The following is a 7,126-nucleotide window of genomic DNA, read 5'->3' as shown; positions in this document are numbered from 1 at the left end:
GTGGCAATTCCACAGAAAGGATGTGATTTTCCACCATGGCCCTCAGATTATTATTAACATCATCTAATGTTTCCTAGAAATACTCCATATGCATTGTAGTTTTTAGCACTTGTTTCATTCAGTTTCATTGCAATTTAATTCTAATTCCATAACTTCCACGAATTCTGAATCCCATTCAAACTGAATCCTCAAGTCATTCTAAATGAAATTCTGAATGATGCACAACCCTGTTCCATACACCCTACTAAATAACATTGGAATGTATAATTATTTATAAACATATTAATGATTATTAATAATTATATCAAATATCACGTCATTTTCAACACATCGTTCTTATGGTGGCCTTGGTACACAATTGTCATCTTATTCTGTTGAGTGTGCAGCTCTCAGGAGAGTTCTGTGATCTGGGGACAAAATAAATGTCCTTCAGAAAGACATTATTGTCTAGGACCTCAGCGGCCTGACGTCCTCAGGCATGGTGGAATGGATCTACGGCGTCTGTGGCAGCTGCTCTGCCTCTGTTACGTCTCAGCCAGCTCTCTCATTTATCTGCAGATGACATGCTGAATTACAGTGAGATCAGAAACCTGACAGCGGTGTCAAATCAAATCTGTCTCAATAATCAATGCAGTGCCCCCCACCTTGACAACATTATTGAGAAATCATGCTCTCTCTCGCTCTGTTCAGCTCAGCGGACTAATTTACCCATGTAGGCATCTTCAAACCCATCTTAACCTGTTCCTTGTCCGGTGCTGTCTTGTGCAGCAGAGATCTTGGGCTGATGGTGGCTCTTTGTGGGTTGCATGGAGAGTTGCCTTCACTGATCCCCATGAAAAGCCCTTGGAGGCTGTCCTCTTGATCTGCCCCGGATGCATGGAAGATCCTCACCGGGGTCATTTCATTACTGAAGCTGTCATCAGCCTGGGCTCCAGGACCAGAGGGTGTGTGCGGTAGCATGCTTGTTTTAGGGCATCTGACTCATGTTCTTTTCAGTTGCATGTTTTGATTGACCATGGCTTACATTTGACTTTAGTGGAGCAGTCTATTACAGAAACATTCTATTACAGAAATGGAGCATTCTGTTATAGAAATGTATTTTGTTTTATTTCTCTTGTTCATTTCTGTTGTTAAATGGATCATTCCTACTAAGCAGGACGTTTTCAGTCCCACCTCATGTCTTGATGTATTAGATAAAATGTTAAACTGAAATGTCCTCAGGTGCTTTACCAGTCATTTTAAAAAGTGGTTTATTAAGAAACATTCCAAATATTTCTTAATTCTTGATTTGATTTCTTCAGCTTTTATCTGATTTGAATGCTTTTTTTTTGTTTCTTTAATAAACTGTTTGGTAATTTGTAGGTTTTTCTTGTGTCCTCAACATAACTTTAAGTAAAATGAATGTTTTTCAAATACAGTTCTTTTTACAGTTAAGTTCATCTTGAATCTTCAGTGATAGTCAGGATTTGATGAAACAGGTTACAGCAACACACACGTGTCAAAGGGGACAATTAACATCCAAAGGAAATCACTCCCTTAGTTAGACTGAAAGAGAAAATTGATAGACCCTTTTCCCTGCAATTAAGCCATAAATAAGTTACCAAGTAATGCAAAGTGTGCCATTCATGTTTTCATATATAATGTAGTCTCATTAAATGTCTCTATGATGTCTTGATGATGGATTTGTTTATCAGCAAGTGATGTAATTCTAAATTTCTCCAAAACTCCTCTCTTTGATGGCCTGAGGCTGAGTCAATTTTCCTTTTTGGATGAAATAATCCTTTAAGCATTTTGCAAAGTATTGATAAAATAAAATAAAAAAACATTTGAAAAATTTAGGCATTTGAAGACATCATGTCCAAAAAGTAGGTAGCAACATTATGATGCTTTCTAAGATTACCTGCTTTGCCCAAAATCTAGGGCTGCATTGCATGTTTTATTTTATGGATGAGGCAATCGCAGAATGCGTCACAAAGAGCTTGATAAAGAAGAAAAATGATGATGATTATGTCAAGACAAATTAGAAATTAATTTTTCATTCAATACCTATATAAAAACAGTTCAGCCTATACATATTTGTGCAAATATTGGGTACTTTGTATTTTAAACTGATGCAATCACAGTGTCAGCTTAGCAACATGCTTTTTTGACACAGAGTTTGTTGTCTGAACAATCCAAATCAGTCATTTATGAGGTTCTATACGGGTTTTGATGCTGCCTTAGAAGGGAATAGTGTATGTACAGTAGTCACTCTAAAAAAATGTTGGGTTAAATACAACCCAGCGCTGGGTAAAATATGGACAAACCCAGCGATTGGGATGTTTTGACCCAGCGGTTGGGTTACTGCCCAGAAGGTTGGGTTAAACATTTAACCCAATTGTTGGTTGAAAACAACCCAATCACTGGGTTTGTCCATATTTTACCCAGCACTGTGTTGTATTTAACCCAGCATTTTTTAGAATGCAGTAGACGGCAAGGCAGCTAGACTAGGGCTGTGGTCTTTGCAGTCATCCACTGTAAAGCTTCTTTCAAATAATATGCATTGTGATGAGTGCTATGGTAAACTTAAATTCCTGAAGGCTTAGTCTTTGGACTGTTCTGTCGAGTGTACCTCGCCTCACCACACACCCCGTGCTTCCAGCCACAGTCTGTCTCCCATATCATCTGCCCTCCCCCAGTCCTGCTTGTTACACAAGGCTGACCGACCAAGATGATTCACGAGAAGCAGGCTTTTTCGATTAAATCATCTGCCAAGATGCATTTGAACAAAACCATTGTCTTCGCTTCAAGTGCATTCAGCTGGCCTGCAATTGTTTGGCTTTTATTCTTTTGAAGAGTTGCAATTGCAGATGGAGAACAGGCATGTGTTTATGCAGAAATATCATTTATCTAAAGTCTAAAATCTCTAAGATCAAAGTATTGTCAAGAGACTGAATTTGCAGTCCATGCCAGAGGGCATATAGAGGAACAAAAAATATATACATTGACCTGGTTGGGATATGACGGACATGGTTGCTTTATGGACTCTCTGTTAAAGCACAGGTTTGGAGTCTAAATATGTGACTTACAGTGCAGTGAATGTCAAATTGGGGTTTGTTAATACAAGAGACAGCTCACACCTTCAAATAATCCAAAGTTAATCAAACAGCCCTCTTGCCAAACTTAATAACATGCCACAGGCTTTTCTGAGACGCTTTCAGAGAGCGTTTAACTGTGGTGGGGTTGCGTTTGTTACATTATCCTCTTAGTCTAGTGGGATGGAATCTGCAAGAGATTAATAACATTTCACACTTGAGTAGGAGAGGGTGTCAGCCGAGGAAAGAGGCACTTGGAGATTAGAATATACACACAACATATACCATGAGGATTTGGATAAACAAATACAGACCAGTTTAATACTAGATTGACTTGCTTTAAGGGATGAAACTAGGGGCCGGCAGAGATGAGCAAGCGTTCACAATATAACAAACATGTAAAGAATCGATACATTTGACACGTTTTTGTCTAATGAGAGCCAGATGTCATGCTGAAATTTTTACATTACATAACAGAGCATCATCTTATAGGTCACTATCCAAATATGGTAACAATGACAGTCTTAATGTAAATTGTACATATTTTTTATTTAAATAAAATGTAAATTGTTTATCGTTTTATTTTAAGAAGGACTGCTTTAAAGTGCAAATCAAATGTGATCATCGGCATGACATTGTTTAAAATGCATGTGAAAGATTTTAATTGAAGCGTCTTGAAATTATATCGATGCCATCTTTACAAAATACATAAATAAATTTTACTGAAATTCTGCCACTGCTGGTGTTGCAGCCCTTTCTTGATTTGTCAGATTTTCAGATAGTCAGACAGTATTTTATGAGTAGGAGATACTTTTAACATCAGAAGTTGGAAGGGTAAATAATATTATTTTTCATGCTTTTCCTTCAGTGTTTACCTCCTGCTGCACTGTTTGCGGTACTATATATACATGACTGACTGACAAGAGCATAGTAGCATGCTACAACAAGCAGAACATCTCAGCAATCATGTAGCACGGCACTAAAAACTAGATTTTTTAAAAATTCATTGTTCATGTTATTGTTTAAAAAGCAGGACTGTCATGATCCATTAAGTGGTGGATAAGACATGTAGCCTAATAAACCTCTGTCTTGTATTTGTTTTAGATATTTCCACCTGACGGCTGCTGTCGTTTCAATAAAAGCATACAGGACTGCAAACGTCTCGGTATAAATCTCTATACCCCTCAGTGCCTCTGAAAGCGTATCTGTCACCAGAGCACTCTTCCTGTGCTCAGTGTTGTGTGTTCATCGCCATTTGATGGATTTTGCTGTGAAATGGTGTGAGATAACAGACAAGAGACCAGAAATCCATTTCTTGAGGCAGCCAGCTATTGCATTTCCACAACAAAGATGCCACCATTTTCATGACACCTTTATGGATAAGACACAGAAGGGTGCTTAAACATAAAGATTTTAACACGGCTCACCCCTGTATTGTTTCATCATAAAAGAGGCTTGTGCACTGGATGCACTTGGGTATGAACAGCCTTGATGTGGAGCAGCAACACTGTCACGTGTCAAAACACAATGACGACTGTATGATGGCTTTTGCATCCGCATTTGTGAATGGAATGGAAAGTAATTGAGTTCGTATGAGAGACATTTCTCAGACTGTGGTAATTTACACAAGTCACGTCTCATCCCTGGAATAGCAAGGCAGCTGGAGATATTCTCACATGCTACAGGACATCATTTAGAGCATTAATGTGTGCATGTGGCACTGTCAACACCACCCAGTTCAGAGTAATCAAATGTTTTTCATTCTACATCTAATGCTCATTCTTAGGAAATTCTGATTAGTGGTCAACAAAAATGGGCTTTTATCCTCAGATGTAAATGTGGTTTGAACAGCACCTATAGAAATGAATCATTTTGCACAAAGATTAAAAACCACATTACTCAATCCTGTCACAGTATGTTTGGAATTTACAAAAAAAGCCTGATGAACTCTGATAGCATCAATCAATTTTGGTGTGCCTTAATAATAAATTAATTGCATAAGTGAAAATATAAATATTAACAACCCATGACATTTCTCTTTTTAAACATTTAGTCTCAAATATCATTGCACATCAGTCAATATTTTCATTTGCTAACAATCATTTTTATTCAACTAACCTAAAGAAAAAACCTTCCCATAACATTTGAATTATTGAGGTTGATGAGGCATAATGAATAAAGATTGTAAGAGATACTATTTTTTTTTTTACCAAAAAGATATAACCCCCTTTATATATATTACTGTATGCTGTCAGAAAGATAAAACCATTATTTTTAAAAGCGTGAATGTCACAGCATAACAGAGTTGAGACAGATGTGAGGAACAAAAACAAATAAAAAGGGTATTTTTGCACAAAAAGCATAAAACATTTAAACTAAAAAAAGAAAAAGATGTCTTTTTTTACACAACATGTCCTGTTAATTATATCAGTAGTCGATCACAAAGACGTGCACATATGTGTTTTCTGAACATAAGTCATATAGCGAAACACACATGAGTGTGAGCATCAGAGGAGGAAGAACACGACTTTAATAGCATTCACAGAAAATCACTGTGCACATCAGAGAGTGAACTTCCTCATTCCATCTTTTTCATTCCATTTTATCGGAGCTATTCGGGCTTATGTAGCAAATCCCGCTAATCATTAGTGCATAATTCCCTGCTTTGCGTCTGAAGGCACGTGTCTAGTGTGCGTATCTCCCCTCAGCCCTTATCACTTATGACAGCGCGGCCTACAGAGACACAGAGAGGACGGCATTATCATAGGAGGCGGCCGCTGATGTGTCTATCGGACCGAAAATGTGACGCTGCAGACAGAGGTCCACATTCATTTTTTTCCAGATTGGATGTGAAGCAGAACTCGTCATAGGTCAGGAGTAAATCAAAAAGAATTACACAGCTGCCAAAGCCCATTACTTCAGCAGAGCAGAGGTAAATCTACTCGAAATTCAGCACGCAAACACGCACAAACACATACAGTAAACTAAAAAGGTGATAAGGACTGACATTTATGATTTTTGCGTGTGCATATGTGTGTTTTTCAGCCCTCGTCAACAGATACAACAATCTGAATGTCTCTCATTGGGATTTAAAGGTGCTGAGGTCAGAGTGTGTGACCTGTGCTGTGTTATTATTTGCATGATAAGATCCTGAGAGCAGAAACAGAGAGGATTTTCTTTAAATCAGCACAATAAGCCTTCATTCCCCACAGCAAAACCAGTCTAAATTGGATTCCTTTGTTCTTTGTTTTCAAGTATCCTTCCATCCAGCGATTGGGATGTTTTGACCCAGCGGTTGGGTTACTGCCCAGAAGGTTGGGTTAAACATTTAACCCAATTGTTGGTTGAAAACAACCCAATCACTGGGTTTGTCCATATTTTACCCAGCACTGTGTTGTATTTAACCCAGCATTTTTTAGAATGCAGTAGACGGCAAGGCAGCTAGACTAGGGCTGTGGTCTTTGCAGTCATCCACTGTAAAGCTTCTTTCAAATAATATGCATTGTGATGAGTGCTATGGTAAACTTAAATTCCTGAAGGCTTAGTCTTTGGACTGTTCTGTCGAGTGTACCTCGCCTCACCACACACCCCGTGCTTCCAGCCACAGTCTGTCTCCCATATCATCTGCCCTCCCCCAGTCCTGCTTGTTACACAAGGCTGACCGACCAAGATGATTCACGAGAAGCAGGCTTTTTCGATTAAATCATCTGCCAAGATGCATTTGAACAAAACCATTGTCTTCGCTTCAAGTGCATTCAGCTGGCCTGCGGCTTTTATGCTTTTATTCTTTTGAAGAGTTGCAATTGCAGATGGAGAACAGGCATGTGTTTATGCAGAAATATCATTTTCTAAAAGTCTAAAATCTCTAAGATCAAAGTATTGTCAAGAGACTGAATTTGCAGTCCATGCCAGAGGGCATATAGAGGAACAAAAAATATATACATTGACCTGGTTGGGATATGACGGACATGGTTGCTTTATGGACTCTCTGTTAAAGCACAGGTTTGGAGTCTAAATATGTGACTTACAGTGCAGTGAATGTCAAATTGGGG

This window comes from Sinocyclocheilus grahami, unplaced genomic scaffold (assembly GCF_001515645.1).
Source record: "Sinocyclocheilus grahami isolate Dianchi unplaced genomic scaffold, SAMN03320097.WGS_v1.1 scaffold792.1, whole genome shotgun sequence".
Classification (NCBI taxonomy): Eukaryota; Metazoa; Chordata; class Actinopteri; order Cypriniformes; family Cyprinidae; genus Sinocyclocheilus; species Sinocyclocheilus grahami.
This window is presented reverse-complemented; position numbering follows the sequence as displayed.